Genomic DNA, 19,770 nt, shown 5'->3' on the forward strand with positions numbered 1-19,770 from the left:
TAAAAATATGTTTACCCTCCCTTTTAAATTTTTTTTAATCCTGGGTTTGATTTATTGCAACCGTAGTTTTGCAATCAATTCCAGACAAAAATTCCAGAGCAAAACTGAGCAGAGAAATACCATTATTATTTTTTAAAATCCGGGCTGATTGTATTAGGTCCTTGTCCCCCTCAGTGGTATACACATGTATGAACATAAGCTGCAGCTAATAATGCAGTGTTTAATGATAATCGACCACAGCTACTGTCTGCGTCTGTTTTTCTATTTAACTGCCCTCAACTCTCTTCTCTGTTTCTCTCTCTCTCTATCTCACCCCACCTTCCCAAGTCACTGTCATTTCTCTTTCAGTCTGTCTCTCCCTTAATTCTCATTCCCTCGGTGTCTTCTCTGCTTTCTGGTGGAAATGACTGAACTTTGCCCCGTACTTGCTGACACCCCCGACGGATTTTGAAAGCTATGACGTTCCCAGTTGTCTGAGCTGCACAACAGGAAACGCTTTGACGGCCTCCTCTCTTCCTGCTTCAGAGAGAGAGAGAAAAAAACACCTTTTTTTTCTGCAGGGAGCCAGCTGAGATCCTTACACTTCCATGTCTGCATGCTGCACTCAACCAATGCAACTCGAGGTAGCCTGATTGACATCCCTAGTTCCAAGAGGGAGCCAATGGAATGGATAGTGGTACTTTCCAACTTAATGATGTAAGAAATATAATAATCTGTTCTCAAGAGTGACAAGGGGGGGGCGGGGGGGGAATACAGTTTTATGTAGCAAGCGGTGGACTTGTCGGAGCAGAGCCATGTACTGTGTATGAACTGGGATAAAAGGTGTCCAGGTACCTTAGGGAGAATCCATCAGCTGTGTGATGCCAGGGATATGCGTTGTCAGGTAGGTGAATTACGTGTGTTGTGCATTTCTTTGAGTCAGTTCGGCTCACTGTGCAATTCATAATCAGGAGGCCTTCTTACCAGACTGTTAATTTTGTGTTTTTTTTTCAAATCCACGCTTCACGAGTTTAAAGTTGCAGGGAATCCTCTGGAGTTTAAATGCTATTTTTAAGCAAAAAAAAAATCCAGCCAGCAAATATACGCTGAGCCAGTCAGTCGGTTTCACACACCAAGCCTGAACAGCAGTGCAATTGGCTGACTTTTCCCCTTCCCACCCGGTCTTCCTGTTTCAGGAACAGGTACTTCTTTTTTAAAATATGATACAGAAGTAAAAGAACGAAGCGATGGTGGATTTACAGTTGCTAAGGAGCTGGTGCAGGGGAGGGAGATCTATAATTAGAGGCAAGAGATGGGTCGTCAGCAAGTTCAAAATGTAAAGGCAGAACTGTGTTGGCTTTTAGTTTTGTTTTCGTGTAGGCACTGTGTAGGTGGGGGGAGCTTTGCTCTATAATTTTCCTCCTCAGCAGCACTCCCCCCACCCCGCTTTTCCTGGTATATATGGACAGGGCAGAAGATGGTTTAACCTTGTGTCCGGATTGCGTTTCCTCAGAGGGTGGGGTTTTGGGGGAGTGGGTGGTGAAACACAGCAGTTCGATAACAGTTAGCTTAGAAGCATGAGGGAAAGCATTCTATATCTGCACCTGTTTTTTGTTGCTAATAATGTGCCAGCCCCCTTTCTAAATAATTGTCTGTAGCACTAGGGAGCCTGAAGCAGAGATTGGCTGCTCTCTTATAGACGGTGTTTTAGCTGCTTTAAGTTTTTTTTAAAAAAGTGACACCATACGTTTTTTCCCAAGGGGCTGGATTAGCAAATGCATTATCCACCCCAATGTCAGTGCACTCCCTCCTGCTGTTGGCCGCCCCAGCCTCAGGCATATCGAAGGTGCTGACTCATGCTAGGGATATATAACCAACCTCTCACAGCTGGACATACTTCATAATGTGTCTGGATGGGGCATGTTGCAGTACTCTGTGTGTCTCCAAGATGTTGTATTGTATGTGTGCAACTTGTGTATATTTTTGTGTGCACGTGTTAGATATGCGCACCTATGTACATCTGTGCATACTGCACAAATCTGTATATAAGCACATTTTGTAGGCATATTTATGAATGCAAGACATTGCCAAAAGCAAAGACAGAGGTTTATAAAGTGACCCTCCGTATATAAAGACACCCCCAATATACTTCTCAGGAGTGTTATCTAGTAGTAAACCACCTACAGTATAAAGAAATTGGGCCAGATTACCAAAACAGATAGGTTTTAAGGTATGCCTTAAAGAGTGATTAAGCCAGAGAGATTTAGGAAGGGAATTTCTGAGTGTAGGGTCCAGGCACCAGTTGGCAAGGAGTGCAAATGATTGGAGCCAGGCAGATGTCTGTGAGTGTTGAAGATCTGGAAGAGATTAGAGGCAAGGATGGATGAGTTGAGGGATGTGTTTGGATTAAATGATGGACGTTTTAGAACATAGAACAATACAGCGCAGTACATGCCCTTTGGCCCTCGATGTTGCACCGATCCAAGCCCACCTAACCTACACTAGCCCACTATCCTCCATATGCCTATCCAATGCTCCTTTAAATGCTCATAAAGAGGGAGAGTCCACCACTGTTACTGGCAGGGCATTCCATGAACTCACGACTCGCTGAGTAAAGAATCTACCCCTAACATCTGTCCTATACCTACCACCCCTTAATTTAAAACTATGCACCCTCGTAATAGCTGACTCCATAGGTGGAAAAAGATTCTCATTGTCAAATTTGAAATGGATGGTATTATAGGTCAGTGAACATGATGGGAGAGTACTGAAGCTAAAGCAGCACAAGGTGTTAGTGAGAGCACATCTGGAGTATTGTGTACAGTTTTGGTTCCCTTACCTGAGGAGGGATGTAGTTGTGTTGGAGGCAGTTCAGATGAGGTTCACTAGATTGATCCCAGAGATGAGGAGAGAGAGTTTATGCCTACATTCTCTCTAGAGTTTGGAAGAATGAGAGGAGATCGAATTGAGGTACAGAAGATGCTAAAGGGGATTGACAAAGTAGAGGTAGAGAGGATGTCTCCTCATGTGGGACAATCCAGACTGAGAGTGATTTAAAGTAAGGGGTGTGGCAGCTTTAAAACCGAGGTGAGAAATTACTGCTCTCAAAGAGGCATGAATCTGTGGAATTCACTCCCCCAGAGCGCTGGGACTTTGAATAAATTTGGAGGAGGAGATAGACAGATTTTTAAATGAATAATGGGTTTATCGCCACTTCTCTTGACCCCTGCGCTGCAAGTGATTTGACAGGCTGTGTAACATTTATTACCATGTCACGTTATTTACAGTATGGGAATGAGTGTGTGGAAACATTGCGCAAAGATGCAGTTGAGCTATAAGATTAATTGTGATCTTTTTCATTAGTGGAACAGCTTCAGTCTTGCTTCATTCTTTCATCAAATATGGGCATCACTCGCAAGGCCAGCATTTGGGAGCCAAATTGGCACTTAAACAATTGGCTGACTCAAACATGTCAGAGGGCAGTTATAAGTCAAGTGCTTTGCTGTGGAGTCACATGTCGGCCAGACAGGCTAAGGATCGAAGATTTCCTTCCCCTTAAAGGACATTGGTGAAACAGATGAGTTGACAATATTGCCGTTACTTGGATTATCTTCCATAAATTGGTGAGATTTGCAGATATATCCCAGAGCATTAAATTGGGCCTTTAATCTAGTGACATTAGCACTGTGCCAAAAAATCAAATCAAATGACCTGCTCTAGCTCCAGTTTCTGACCTTATTGTCTCTCCCATCCAGCACTCAACAAACAGAAACTTCCCCAATTACACATGCGGATGATCAAAGCTATTGTCTTTCGCGTGGGTCACGATTTCCATGCATTCGGTTTGTCTCCTGTGTTGTCACTAGAGGATGGACCAATGCTTGCATCCTTGGCCCTGAGCATGAGCTTCCCATGTTCTCCACATCTGAGATTGCCCGCCCATCCCAGCCCGACTGCTGCTGAAGCATTTGTTCATACTGACCCTCCCTCCAGCTTCAATCATACCACCCTGCCTATGGTCAGCCTCCCTACCCTCCACAAGTTTAAACACTTTAATCTCTTAAATCTGCAGCCTGACACCAAGTTCCATTCATCCGTAAGATCTAGGAGCAGGAGTAGGCTATTCAGTCCCTTGAGCCTGCTCTACCATTTGATAGGATCATGGCTGATCTCATTTTGGCCTCTTGCCTGTCCACTCCCCATCACCCTGGAACTCACTGCTAATGACAAATCTGTCAATCTCCTCCTTCAGTTTACTCTGTGTCCCAGCATCTACCATACACTGGGTGGGTGAATTCCACAGATTCATGACCCTTTGGGAGAAGTAATTTCTCCTCCTCGCTGTTTAAACTGGCTGCCCCTTATCCTCATGATTGTTCTAGAGTGTCCCACATGAAGCAGCTGAGTCTATGTTGTCAATTCCCCTTTAGAATCTTCCATACCTCACTTGGATCTTTCATTCTTCTAAATGCGAGAGATTATCGGCCTAAACTGGTCAATCTCTCTTCTTAAGACAAATTCATTGTCTTTGGAATCAATCTAATGAGCCTCCTCTGAACTGCCTCCAATACATCTACATTCTTCCACAAGTAAGGGGATCATAACTGCCATGTGTGATCTCTCCAATGTCTTGTACATTTGCAGCAACACTTGTCTATGCTTAGACTCTGTTATTTTAGCAATAAATGCCAAAATTCAATTTGCCATATTACCTGCTGTACCTGGGTAGTACTTTTCTATGATTCCTGCATGAGGACACCCAGCACCCTCTGCACTGTAGCACTCCGAAGTTTCCCTGCATTTGGATAATAAGTTTCCTTTCTAGTCCTCTGACCAAAATGGATAACCTCTCACTTGTTCATGTTAAAACTCCATCAGCCAAAACTTGGCCCAATCACCCAACCTATCCATATCCATTTGTAAGTATCTTATTTCATTATTGCAACTTACAGTCCCACAAGTCTGACTGTCATCCTTTTCTATCCCTGCATCCAAGTCCCAGATATAGATTGTAAATGATTAGGGCAAGGGGACTGAACTCATTGGCACCCCATTAGTGCCAACCAGAAAAAGACCCATTCCTCCTGTGTCTCTGCTTCCTGTTGGTTAGCTAATCCTTTATCTAAGCTAATAAATTACCCTAACCCCATGTGATCCTAACGGTCAGTTAAACGCTTCCCTTTAATCCCACTGTTTCTTTCACCCAAGGAAAGCCTCCAGCCAGTCTAGTTGTGTCTTTAAGAAGTTATTTAATGCAAACAACATGCTTTCTAAGTGATGCAGTGCTCCTGTTTATGTAATGTGTATACAGACAGATTCCCCTGCAGATTAATACCTTGTTAACATTCCCTGTCCCAACTCTAATGTGAGGGCTATAGAAGGGCATACACAGTTTTAATATTGATTGCCATGTTCTGTGTAACTGAGTGAACTGTTCACTGTTTCTTCTTTAATTCCACTGGGCCAATATTGGTGAAATAACCTTTAAAAATAAACAGTATAGTCTGGCTGTGGGGAACCAGTCCAGTTGTACAGTTTACTGAAGGTGGTCCTGGCTGCTTACCGAAGGTAGATTCCAGATTCCTCTCCATTGACGTGTTGTTACTTCAGAATAAAGTCTCCCCAAAGGATGGGGAGGAAGGAGACTGTGGCACAACTTTGTTATCCTGTTGAGTATCCTCAGCTGTCTTGATGGCCTGGTAAGGTATTTCTACTCAGCAGGCACCACACTGGGTGTATTCAAGAAGGAAACTATATTACCTCTCCTTCAGTATAATGGGGTCCAACCCCTGCAACTCCCTGCATTGTGAGGGTCCCTACTTCACAGCTGTTTAAGTCAGTGGCTTATCGCTAGCTTCTCCCAGGCACGAAATACTAGACCCCCCTAGTGATGCTATCATTCCATGAATTAATTATCGTTTTAGCAAAAGCATCCAGGTTCCTCGAAGTTATACATATGGGAAATTGAGTGCATAGAACACAATCCAGTTCAGCACAAGAACAGGCTCTTTGGCCAACATGTCTGTACCAACCATGATGCCATTCTAAACTAATCCCAACGGCCTGTACATGATCCATATCTCTCCTTGCCTGTTCATGTGGCTGTCAAACGCCTCCTGAATGTTGCTATTGTCTCACCTCCCACCTCTTGTTTTAAAAACAAATTTGCCATGGTCATCTCCTTTAATGTTTCCCTCTCACTTTAAATCCTCTGCCTTCTGCTATTTGACATTTCCATTCTGGGGAAAAGACTCCAATTATCCACTCTGTCCACACCCCTCATAGTTTTATACACTTCCTTCAGGTCTTTACTCAGCCTCCAATGCTCCAGCAAAAACCATCCAAGTTTGGTAAATCTCTCCAAAGCCTTTACATCTGCCCTAGAGTGTGGCAACCAGAACTGCACACTATATTCCAACTGTGGCTGAACTAAAGATTTTTGTACAGCCGCACTGTGATATGCCAATCAGTGTACTCCATGACTGATCAATGAAGCCAAGCATGCGTTAAGCGAAAAGGCTATGATAAACCTGTGTAACACACTGGTTCAATGTCCCTTCGAACATTGTACCCTGTTCTGGACACTGCACTTAAAGAATGAAGTAAAGCTTTTAAGAGTGCGCAGAAAAAGATTCGTAAGAATGGCTTAAGGGATGAGGGACAACCAAGGTTACAGGGAAAAGCCATGATCCTATTGAATGGCAGAGCAGGCTTGAGGGGCTGAATGGCCTGCTCCTGTTCCTAGTTCTTGTGGTTTTATTATCAGTTGCGTACATGATTTTGGCCAATGAGATGGAGAGAATATGGAACGGTTTTATTGGAGAAGAGAAGGATGAGGGCAGATTTGTCAGAATCATCTTGGTTCTGGGCAGAGTGGTTGGTGACCAGCAATTCCCCTGGATCACGAAGTAGAGGACACAGATTGGGCAAAACAAACAGTGGTCATGCATTTAATACTGTAGGTGGTTAGGATTGGAAACAGGCCCTTCGGCCCAACAAGTCCACACCAACCCTCCAAAGAGTAACCCACCCAGACCCATTTCCCTCTGACTAATGCACATAATGGGCGATTTAGCATGGCCAATTCACCTGACCTGCACATCTTTGGACTGTGGGAGGAAACCGGAGCACCCGGAGGAAACCCACACAGACACGGGGAGAATGTGCAAATTCCACACAGATTCTCAGTGCATTTCCTGAGAGTATGGTGGAGGCAGACCCAATGATTGGCTTTCAAGGTTGAATTGGATTATTATCTGGAGAGGAAACTGTAATCAGGCTCCAAGTAAAGTTAGGAATGTGACATGAGATGAGTTACTCTTGCAGAGAGCTGGCACAGAAATTTTGGACCAAATGGCCTCCTACTGTTCTGTAACAATTCTGTATGCCTGTGATGTGGTGAGTGTCTTAATATTTAATCCAAACATTAACCTTCTCTCGGGAGATGGTGGCAGAGTGGCAATGTGATTGGACTAGTAATCCAGGGGCCCAGTTTAATGTTCTGGGGACGTTGGTCCAAATCCATCATGGTAGATGGAGGAACTTGAATTCAACAAATAAATCAGGGTCATAAAGCTAGTCTCAATAATGGAGACCAGAATGACTATTGTTGAAAAAACCCATCAAGTTCACCAATATCCTTCCAATCTGCCTTCTTTTGCCTTGTCTGGCCTGCATGTAACTCCTGAAGAAGGGTTACACCCGAAACGTTGGCTTCTCCACCTCCTGATGCTGCCTGGCTTGCTGTGTTCTTCCAGCCTCCCGCTTGTCTACATGTAACTCCAGGCCCACAGCAATGTGGTCAATTCTTAACTGCCCTCTGAACAAGGCACTCATTAGGAAATAAACCCAAAAAAAGCCATGTTCCTTCTGTATGTTGGCAGAAGGGCTTGGATTTGTTCTGACCGCAATCTTCATTCAAATTCTCTTAAGCTAGTTCATGGCATAGCTACTGAGGTCTTGAGGGGACTGTGCTGAGGATATTGGACGAGAAGGAGCTTGTTCTTTTAAGTTTGGACTCTTCTGTTTTGTTTTCTTTAATATGTAAAGTTGCTGCAATTTAAATTGTAATCTACGTTTGCCAATGTTTCTTAGAGTCAGAGTTTTAGACATCTACCACACGGAGAAAAGCTGAGCAGCCAATTGTGTCCTTGCTGGTCAAAACTGACCACCTAACCACTCTAATTCCATTTATCAGCACATGGCCCATAGCCTTGTATGCTTTGGTATCATCTAAATACTACTTAAGTGTTATGATGGTTTCTGCCACTATCACCCTCATAGACAGCGTGTTACAGTTTCCAACTGTCCTCTCGGTGAAAAGGTTTCTCCTCATGTCTCCTGTAAATCTCCTGCCTCTTGTTTTAAAACTGCGCCCTGATCTTTTCGTCAAGAGGAAATGTTCTACCCTTTCCATGCCCCTCATAATTTTAAACATCTTTAGGCAGAACCTTCCAAACCCATGACCATTACTATCTACGAGAACAAAGATGTTAGTAGGGCAAAGTTTGCTTTAACTGGCACTTTTGAAATACTGGCAAAAAATTACATACCTCAAATACCGCGGTGTCCGAGTATATATGCAGTAAATAATGTCTAATGGTGACATGTATACCCCCTGCATTACGTTTCTATTCCTTACTGTGCTTTGTTTTCTGGAGGGTTAGCATGGTGATGTTTTTACATAGATTTTTTTTTGAGAGATGTTAAGTACATGAATAGGAAAGGTTTGGAGGGATCTGGGCCTGGAGGAGGCAGGTGGGTCTAGTCTAGTTTGGGATTATGTCCAACATGGACTGGTTAGACCGAAGGGTCTTTTTCTGTGCTGTATGTCTTGATATTGATGTCTTTAAGTTTGGTTAGACTTTACTGCGGCTATGCATGTCTCTTTGTTATCCGGAATGTTTGATCAACCAGCACATTCCTGGTCCCGTAGGTTATGATTATTAAAAAATTCATCGACAGTAAAGTATCTCCATGTCCAGCAGCCCTTCACTGCCACCTTCTCCAGGATGGGTTAGGGATGGGCGACAAATGGCAGCCTAGCCAACGATGGCCACATCTCTCGAATGAATCTAAAAAATACGCTAGACTTTGCTGAACATCAGCTTCTTCTGACCTTTCTCTTGCACCGAGGAGCGGTCAGTCACAGCTTCTGCCAAAGCTGGTTTCGTGGTCATTCAGATTCACAAGCCCAGATAGCTGTCACCATCAAATTCCACAATCTGCTGTGGCAAGATTTGAACCTGGGAACCCAGATCATTAGCTGAGTTCCTGCATTAATAGCTTTAGAATATTATCATTCAGCCTGCTCCATCTTCGGGAGGGGATGGACATATAGTCGTTAGAATATAGAAGCATAAGAGGTGATCTTATTAAAATGTACAAGATCCTGAGGAGATTTGACAGGTTAGGTGCAGCAAAGTTGTTTGGAGAAAACAGGACTAGAGGGCATTATCTCACAGTAAGACAGAGATAAGGAGGAATTACTTCTCTGAGGGTATTGAGAGAGCTGTCAAGGCTGCGTGATTAGGTATGTCCAAAGCTCAATGAGACAATCTGTGAAGAAATGAAGAGTAATGGGCAAAGCCAGGAAAGTGGAGTTGAGGATGATCAAATCCACCATTATCTCATTGAATGGCAGAGCAGACTTGATGGTTGAATGGCCTGTTTCTGCACTTATGACTTTTGGTGTTATATGGACCTGAGTAAGCAGATGAGAACTTGGGTTAACATCTCCTCTGAAAGACAGTGCGGCGATCCCTCTGTACTGTATTTTGTTAGATAGTCTTGTTTTATTAGATTCCCTACAGTGTGGAAACAGGCCCTTCGGCCCAACAAGTCCACACCGACCCTCCAAAGACTTGCGCACCGAAACTATGGGCAATTTAGCATTGCCAATTCACCTGACCTGTGCATTTTTGGACTGTGGGAGGAAACCAGAGTATCCGGAGGAAACCCACGCAGACACAGGGAGAATGTGCAAACTCCACACAGACAGTCGCCCAATGCTGGAAATGAACCTGGGACCCTGGTGCTGTGAGGCAGCAGTTCTAACCACTGAGCCATAGTGCCTGTAGTGGAGTGTCAACTCTGATTTCTCAGTCAGAATCATTGCTGCCAAATTCCACTATTCCATATAGTGCCACACTGGGATTTCATCTCTCATTCCCTCTCATCAGGTAGATGACTTTTTAAAAAATGGTGCCTAGCCCAGATTCTCTGTAATTGCAATTTTCTGGGAATGGAGAATGACTCCGAGAGAAGGGCACCAGGGACAAAGTTGCAGCTTTTTACGATTCCAGATTGACGTACAGTTGTCTACATTTGGAGCTGCCGGTGCTGGACTGGGTTGACAAAGTTTAAAAAATCACACAGCACCAGGTTATAGTCCAACAGGTTTAATTGGAAGCACACTAGCTTTTGGAGCGCCGCTCCTTCATCAGGGGTTTGGACTATAACCTGGTGTTGTGTGATTTCTAACTTTGTACAATTGTCAACTGCAGCATTTTGTGTTGGTGTTCAAAGGAGCTATACCTCAAGTATATTTCCTCATTCAACCTCTGCAAGTATCTAAACTATGTGCAATTATATTATCCAAAGTTGTCTGAGGAATCCTGGTGAGTTGCTGCAGCGCATCTTGTAGATGGTACAGTCTGCTGTGACTGAGTGTTGGTGGTAGTGGATGTGGTGCCAATCAAGTGGGCTACTTGAACCTGAATGGTGACAAACTTTGAGAGTATTGTTGGAGCTGCCCCATTCCAGGCAAGTGGGGAGTATTCCATCACACTCCTGACTTGTCTTGTGGACAGGCTCTGGTGATTCAGGAGATGAGTTACTCTTTTCAGACACCCAGCCACGGGAGTTATGGAGCTAAAATTTCTGGTCAGCAAGGCAGAATTTTGTCACTGCGTTAACTTGACTGCTTTGTTTGATTTTTTTTTTCAAAATCGTTGAATAGCATGCTAGGTTCTTCCTGATTGAAACTTGGGGTGTGTCTTGGTGAGAGTTTTTTGTTTTAGTTCAATGAGATGCTAGTGGTTACAGATATGTTACTAGTTGTGGTAGATATGGGGGGTGTGAGGGAGAAGACTGAATTTGAGGTGATAAATTAAGTTCAACACAACATTGAAACACTGACTCTCTTCACACACCCAACCCCTGCCCAACACTCCATCCCCAATGTCTCAATGGATTAGGAAATCCTACAAATGCCTGCTGATATAACTCCATGCATTGGCATTACTCTTGCAGTTTTATCTGCGCTGTATTAAAACACTGAGGCCTTATTTCAAGTTCTCCTATGTTTTTCTCTCACCCAAAACCACACTGTTACAACCCAATGGACTCTGCTTTCTGTTTTGGCTTTCTTGAAAGAAACCCCCCCCCGCCGTTTTGATGCCCACATCCAGGTTAAAAGTACACAGAGTTTTCCATCGCCTTGTCCCCTTGAATTGTGAACTTATCCCACCCTTACCTTCTTTAGGTAGGTGCCTGCCTCTTTACCTGGGAATGTGCTCTTCCAGCTTTTCTGTTGCTGCAATGGGCAAGTGCAAACGTATTGCCATATTTAATTGTACTGATTCTGTGCTGTTATTTTGGTACTGTACCTGCTCTGGCCTTTAGTTTGAGACAACTTGGAGATAGTGAGAACTGCAGATACTGGAGAGTCCGAGACGATGAAGAGAGGTGCTGGAAAAAGCATCACAGGTCAGGTGGCGTTCCGAGGAGCAGGGGAGTCAATGTCTTGGGTCGGAGGACTGAAGGAGGGGAAGGGGGCTGAGAAATAAATAGAGGGAGAGGAGTGGGGCTGGAGGAAAGGAGTGTTTGCAGGTGGGAGGTGAAAGAGAATTCTTGAATAAATACTTAGCAGACATCAATCCAGATGTCACTTTGGCAATTTAAGAAACCTGACTATGAACACTTCAGCTCAATACCAACAAAAAAATCCCAACAGATTCACTAATACTCTTTTCCACACTTTCCTGATCTGACCAATGTGTGACTGTAGTCTTTCCTCTGAAATGGCATTTAATAAGCACTTTACTTATCGAGGGGGGGGGTGTCCGCGTGGGGGACAGGGGTGGTGAATGCCATTTTGCCAATGGTGCTCATGTTCTGAGAATTCTTTTCATTTGGAAAGATCCAGTGCAGTGATCAACAGAGCAATGTGAGTAACCCCCAATTTGAGATCTACGCGTCCCCCCACTCCTTTACACCTGGAACAATTGACCAGAGAAGTCTAGTCATTGCCAAATGCAACGACGTGTCTGGCTCGTGAGTGAGGCGGTTTGCTCGAAAGATTCTGCAACAAACACAGATTGGGTTCACGAGACCGGCTTTTTAATGAAGGTGGGAAATGGATTCTTAACGAGAATAGTTTTTTCTTAAAATAAAACCCAACGATTTCTGAAGGCGACAGTTTGGTAAGGAGGACCATTCTGAACTTCTCTGGACAATGAACACTTTTATTTACAGTGTTTGTCTCTGTTTCTGTGCTAACCTCATATAACGTGGAGTCTGCACTTTAACAACAACACTGTAATGAGCCAATGAAACTTGGTTTAAAGGTGACTTTGGTCGCCAAGATGTGAATCGTTCTATGCTTGACTCCTGTACACTGAAAGAGAAATATCTCCACATACTTTACTGGGGTGATTATCAGACAGTTTATCCAGTGTTCCCTCTTGGCGATGCTGGAATATTTCAGGGGAGGTTTGTTGAAGGAGGGTACGTTTTACAGAGTATTCTAATGGGAGACCATGAGATAGCCAGAGGGATTTAGGAAGGCAGTTCTAAAGGTTTAGGCGCAGGCAGCTGAAGGCAGGGCCATCGATGCTTGAAAGATTAAAATCCAGGTTGAGTGAGCATTATAACATTCATAAGTGATCACCTTAAGTGATGTACAAAATGTCATGGCACCTTGATCCTTCATTAGTCCTTTTGCAATGGTGTACCATCAATAAAGAATGATTTTGAAGCTCTCTCAAAGAGCTAGCACAGGCACAATGGAATGAATGGCTTCATTCTGTGCCACCTCATCCTGTGAGTACAAGGTGCAATCAAACCACTCTGTTAATTTTCTTTTTAAACACGACATGTTACATGAGTCTGTGCTGCACTTCAGTATTTCTTGGGAGAAAGACCCATTTGTCAATGTCAGTGTCTTTTATTCAACAAGGCAATTGACAAGATCAAGGTTTGTATGGAGTGAATGGATTAGTTGGCAAATGGACTCCATTTGCACAAGTTAATGATGACTGACAGTTAACAAAGCTTGGCAGTTTACATTTTTAACCAAATCGGGTTGGAACTCATTTAGTCAAGGCATGAGAAATGGACTGGAGAAGGGTGTCACTTATTCTGTTCAGTTGAGTTAAAACAAGTGAGTGTTCAAAGATCAGGACTCTGTGTTATATATGCAGCTTCCAGTATGTTGCACACTGTGTGGTCGGTCTAGTAGTCTGAAGTTGTCGGTGTAATTCTTTGCACCCCCAGAATTCTGCAACTTTGACAAAATGTCATTTTTCAGTAATACTCAAGTAGATATTCTTTGTGAAAGAGACACTAAATCTGCAACTACCATACCAGGGCAAACGACGGCTTGCAGCTGGAACTGCTGTGAACCCTTGGAGGTACAAAGAAGAAATGTTCTCCATTATGAATCTGGCTGCGCTGACCCAGCTGGGGGGGGCACATGGATCTGAATCTGGATCTTCTGGCTCGGGGGGGTAACACCAACCAATTGTGGCACAAGACCCCCTAACATTTCACTTTACATAACAACTTTCACAATGTCTGGAGGTGGAGTACCACAGCCAGCGCAGTACTGTTTTCAAAGTATAGCCATGTAGCAAATTAATTAACCAATTTGCACACAGCAACCTTCTAGAACATGCAGTGACGTCCTGGTTTATTTTATTGCTGTTTGTGGACGCTCTGTGTGCACACATTGGCTGCCATGTTTCCTAGAGTACAGATGCCTGCATTTAAAAGGCCTTCATTGCCTGTAAAGCATCAGTGGCTGTGAATGGTGATATATAAATGCAGGTCTGTTGGTGAGACATTTGTGCTGAGTGGCAAAAACTGCTGACAAATCAGTTATACCCGTTGACAATTTTCGGGGGGGGGGGGGGGGCTGAGGGGTTTAATTGTAATTGGGCAGATCTTTGCCACTGACGTTGCAATCCGTGAATGTTATAATTGAGAAGGGAATTGTCAATCTAATTTTAAAACAAGCTGACAAAATCAACAGCTGGAAGGTCGTGTTTTCTCCAGCGCAGGTTTACAGACACGGCGAAGCCCAGTGCAAATGGATGAAGTGTCCTTGCAGGGACTGTGGTTACACAGTCCAGTCAATTATCTGGTGAAGTAATAGCTGTGGAGTGAGAGCATGGAGTGTTTTTTAATGGAGATGGAGACCACAGCTAATGGCAGCACTGAGAGGTTGAAGCATTATAATCCATAAGTGCACTTGTTCTCGACAGAGCTACCGTTCTGATCTCTTGAATTGTTTCCAGGATTCTGAATTGTCTGGAAACCCCTGTGCAACTGTAAGATGGTACAGCACATTAGGAGGCTATTCAGCCCATCTCACCTATGCCAGCCCTTGTGCATTGGTTCCATTGTGCTGACATTTCCCTGTTGCCCTCCTAAGTGTTTCCCTTCGATTATCTCTCTGATTCCCTTCAGAAAGAGTTGATTAGCTCACCTTCCACAATCTTACAGCCGATTCATTACAGTTCATAGCGACTTCTTGTATAGGAAATGGCATGGTGTTTCAGTGGTTGGTACTGCTGCCACACAGTGCCAGGGATCCAGGTTTGATTCCAGCCTCAGGTGACTGCCTGTGTGGAGTTTATACATTCTCCCTGTATCTACGTGGATTTCCTCCAGGTGCTTCAGTTTCCTCCTTGGTGTGTAGTCCAATGTACCAACAAATGTTGCTGATGTGACTCTGACATTAATAAGAGTGGATGAGAGAAGCCACTAGACGAGGAGAAGTAGGTGAAGGGAGAGAGTTTCAAGACCCTGTGCTGGGGGCTGTATCAAGTTAATTCTGATGTGTAGATGTTAATGAGAGTTTTGCATCGTTGTAGGGCAAGAATGGAAGAGCTTAACCCAAGTATAAGCAGCCAATGGCTTTGTAGAGTGGATGTCAGAGTCATATCCAACTTGCCCACTCTGCTTAGTTTTCACAATCAATCCCATTTGCCTGCACTCGGTCCTTGTCCCATCCATATACCTGTCTAAATGTTTCTTAAATGTCAAAATTGTACTAGCTTCCACCACCATATCTGGCAGCCGTTCCAGAGACTCCACCCTCTGTGTGGAAAACAATTGCCCCTCTGGGCTCTTTTATATTTCTCCTTAAATGTATGTATAGAGACCCACAGCCCAGGGACCATTACAAATAATATAATTATGTCAGTAGCCCCATTAATTACAGTCCAGCTGATGGTAAAACTGAACAAATCTGACTCCAGAATGAAAGCTGGCTTGATAACAACCTGTTTAATTTTCGCAATTAGTTATCATGGTTGGTTAGTCACTGAAACTTATACACATGCAGCTGCAGATGTTCTCTAACAATAGAACATAAGCGTATTACATAAAGTTAGAAATTTTGAAAAAGCCTAACCTATATAGATAAAGACCGTTTGAATTTAATACAGGCATCAAAACAACCTGTTTTCCCAGCAGCATGTTTTATAGTGACTCAGTCCCAGAATAATATCAGTCCTCTCTCAGCTTTGTAAGTCTTTATATCAGTCATGCCTTGAACCAAAGAGTCTTCCTCTCTGAGTCCATTAGCTTGAAGTTCTTTCAATTCTGATAGCCTAAACTTTCTCTGTTCTAACAACTCCAAAGTTAAGAATCACACAATGCCAGGTTATAGTCCAACAGGTTTATTTGGAAGCTCTAGCTTTCAGAGCGCCGCTCCTTCATCAGGTGCTCCTTCATCAGGAGCGGCGCTCTGAAAGCTAGTGTTCCAAATAAACCTATTGGACTATAACCTGATGCTGTGTGATTTTTAACTTTTGTATACCCCAGTCCAACACCGGCATCTCCAAACCATGACTAACAACTCCAGGATTTCTGTGTAAGCTTTCCTGACTTGGGAGCTGCATAGACTACACGACCTTCCCTCCATCATAAGGTCACAATTGGGGATGTTTAGCGATGGTTGCACAATGTTCCACATCATTCATGACTCCTCCAGATACTGAGGCAGTCGATGTTCAAATGCAACGAGATCTGGACAACATCCAAGCTTGGGTTGACAAGTGGCAAGTAACATTCACACCATGCAAATGCTAGGCTGTGACCATCACCAATAAGAGACAATCTAACTACCATCCCTTGGCATTCAATGGTGTTGTCATCACTGAATACTCCACTATTAACATCCTAGGGGTCACTATTGACCAGAAACTCAACTGGACTCGCCACATAAAAACAATGGCTACAAGAGCATGTCAGAAGCTAGGAATACTGCTGTGAATAACTCCCCTTCTGACTCCCCAAAGCCTGTCCACTATCTACAAGGCACAAGTCTGTAATGTGATTAAATACTCCCCACTTGCCTGAATGGGTACAGTCCCAACAATACTCGAGCTTGACACCATCCAGGACAAAGCAGCCTGCTTGATTGGCCCCACATCTACAAACATCCACCCCTTCCACCATCGACGCTCAGTAGCAACAGTGTGTACCATCTCTAAGATGCACTGCAGAAATTCATCAAAGATCCTCAGACAGCAGCTTCTAAACCCATGACCACTACCATCTGGATGACAAGGGCAGCAGATACATGGGAACACCACCACCTTCCACTATCCTGACTTGTAAATATATCACCGTTCCTTCAGTGTCGCTGGATCAGAATCCTGGAATTCTCTCCCTGAGGGCATTGTGGGTCAACCCACAGCACATGGGCTGCAGTGGTTGAAGAAGGCAGCTCACCCCCACCTTCTGAGGGGGCAACTAGGGATGGAGCAATAAATGCTGGCCCAGCCAGCAGTGCTGACATCCCACAAAATAATAATAATAAAAAAAAGACTAAAAACCACTGAAGGAGCTGGATCCCTGGAATTAGAACATAGAACATAACAGTGCAGTACAGGTCCTTCAACCCTTGACTTTGTGCTGACCTGTGAAACCATGCTGATGTCCATCTAGCCTACACTATTCCATTTTCATCCATACGTTTATCCAATGACCATTTAAATACCCTTAAAGTTGGTGAGTCTACTTCTGTTGCAGGCAATGCATTCCATGCCCCTACTACTTTCTGAGTAAAGAAACTACCTCTGACACCTACCCTATATCTATCACCCCTCCATTTAAAGCTGTGTTCCCTTGTGCTAGCCATCATCATCTGAGGAAAAAGGCTCTCCTTGTCCACCCTATCTAACCCTCTAATTATCTTATATGTCTCAATTAAGTCACCTCTCAACCTTTTTTCTCTCTAAAGAAAACAGCCTCAAGTCCTTTCCTCATAAGACCTTGCCCCCATACCGGACAACATCCTAGTACATCTACTCTGAACCCTTTCCAAACTTCCATATCCTTCCTATAATGCGGTGATCAGAACTATACGCATTACTCCAAGTGCAGCTGCACCAGCATTTTGTACAGTTGCAGCATGACCTCTTGGCTCCGAAACGCAACCCCTCTACCAATAAAATCTAACACACCATATGCCTTCTTAACAACCCTATCAGCCCGGGTGGCAAATTTCAGGGATCTATGTACCTGGACTTCGAGATCTCTCTGCTCATCTGCACTACCAAGAGTCTTACCATTAGCCCAGTGCTCTGCATTCCTGTTGCACCTTCCAAAGTGAATCACCTCACACTTTTCTGCATTAAATTCCATTTGCCACCTCTCAGTCCAGCTCTGCAGCTTACCTATGTCCCTTGTAACCTGCAACATCCTTTAGCACTATCCACAACTCTACCAACTTTAATATCATCTGCAAATTTATTAACCCATCCATCTCTGCCCTCATCTAGGTCATTTATATAAATGACAAACAGCACTGGCCCCAAAACAGATCCTTGTGGTACACCACTAGTAACTGTACTCCAGGATAAACATTTCCCATCAACCACCACCCTCTGTCTTCTTTCAGAACTGGAATTGAACTGAAAAAAAAAACTAGTTCTTTTGCTCGGAGAATGCCCTTGCCTTCTGATCAGATGTTTGTGTTAAGATCTAACTGTCTTTTATAAATGAATATAGCTCTTTTATTTCTAATTTTGTGTAATAAACTTGTTTTATTGTTAAAGAATATTTGCAATTATGTGTGAATGTGTCAGTGATGAACCACGAGAACTGCAAAAATGAAACCGATCTAAACTAAGTTCTTCTGAAATAAAACTTTGAATCTTCTGTTCTAAAGTCAAAATGAAGCTAATTACTTGTTGATATGTTACCCTGCCTGTTGTAAACCCAGAAACATAAGCATCTCGTCCATTAACACCACAGGTGCACTCCCAGTCACTCTACTGAGGTCACGTGCTCTCTTGGTACTGCTGTGTTTAGGTCAATCTACACTCTCTGACCTTTCCTTCTAAAGAAACCCAATACAGAACCATTTCATCTCCTGCTATTGTGAAATCAAACTCCAAACATATATTACATACTTTTCGTCACATAGCCTAAAGCACAGGATAAAGAATAATGCCTCGTTCTTGTAATAACTTCAGAGGCCGGTATCTGGTCACCAAGTCACTCTTCCTTTACACATGGAGAGGACTTGATACTGATCCAGCTATCTCGGAGCCAGCTCTGAGTGAACAGGACGTTTAACATTCCTGTTTTGTTTTGTTTTGCTTTTTCTTCTTCTCTTCCAACTAACAAGCAACGATATCTAAAGCTCAGAGTTTCTAAGAGTGAAGATAGAAGGATAAGTGTAATATAAATAAAGTGGGGTGTGTGTATTTATTGTGAAAATGTACTGCATGAATCTAGTCATTAATCCATGGAGCTCTGCTGAAGAGTCATGTCGACTCGAAACATTAGCTTGCTCTCTCTCCTTGGATGCTGCCTGACTCGCAGTGATCTCCAGCATTTTTTTGTTTTCAATACAGATTCCAGTATGTGCAGCAATTTGCTCCTATGGACACCAATTATCTGACCAGCTGGATAACCAAAAGAGAAAATAAATAATTTTTGTGTTGATTGATTAAAGCATCCTTCATGACCTTGATGGGTTTTAGCAGCCAATGAGAAGTGCAGCTGCACAATGTCAAAATGCACTTTCAAGTTTAAGCATTGACATTCAGCATTGCCTTCCAATGGGCAGAGGTTCTTTGCAAACCAGCCTGGGATGAAAAAGTGAAGACTATATGAGTGTCCATGGTGTATTCTTGGAGAGCATTTGGCTTCAGTTTTATACGAATGCACATCAAAATACTTCACAGTCTACAGGAAAGAACTGGGGCGAGTCACTTATATTATCACTTGAAAAGTTAAGCAATGGAATTGATAGAAACAAGAAAGAAAAGAATGAAACTGGCAAATGGAAAATAAGCCATTCGACCACCAGGCAGAAAACTAGCCACCAGGATACATGAACATCAACTAGCCACAAAAAAGACATGACCCTCTCTCACTAGTATCCTTACAGATGAGGAAGGACACCACTTCGACTGGGACAATACATCCATCCTAGGACAAGCCAAATAGAGACACGCATGAGCATGGCATTCCAATCAGAACTCTATCAACAAACACATTGACTTGGATCCCACCTACCACCCCCTGAGAAAAAGAACAGGAAAT

General features: G+C 43.4%; 1 protein-coding gene across 3 annotated transcripts in view; it reads left to right on the forward strand.

The window, feature by feature from the left end:
* The first annotated feature begins 547 nt into the window (after positions 1-547).
* hivep2a (HIVEP zinc finger 2a) overlaps positions 548-19,770 on the forward strand; it is a 217,087-nt gene continuing 197,864 nt past the window's right edge. For 2 of the 3 annotated variants that reach the window (XM_060831218.1, XM_060831221.1), the window contains exon 1: positions 776-883. The gene's annotated coding sequence lies outside the window, so the exon portion shown is untranslated. Of the gene's footprint in view, positions 697-775; positions 884-19,770 lie in introns of those variants that run through there. The other variant, XM_060831219.1, reaches the window with a different exon arrangement.

This window comes from Hemiscyllium ocellatum, chromosome 10 (assembly GCF_020745735.1).
Source record: "Hemiscyllium ocellatum isolate sHemOce1 chromosome 10, sHemOce1.pat.X.cur, whole genome shotgun sequence".
Classification (NCBI taxonomy): domain Eukaryota; kingdom Metazoa; phylum Chordata; class Chondrichthyes; order Orectolobiformes; family Hemiscylliidae; genus Hemiscyllium; species Hemiscyllium ocellatum.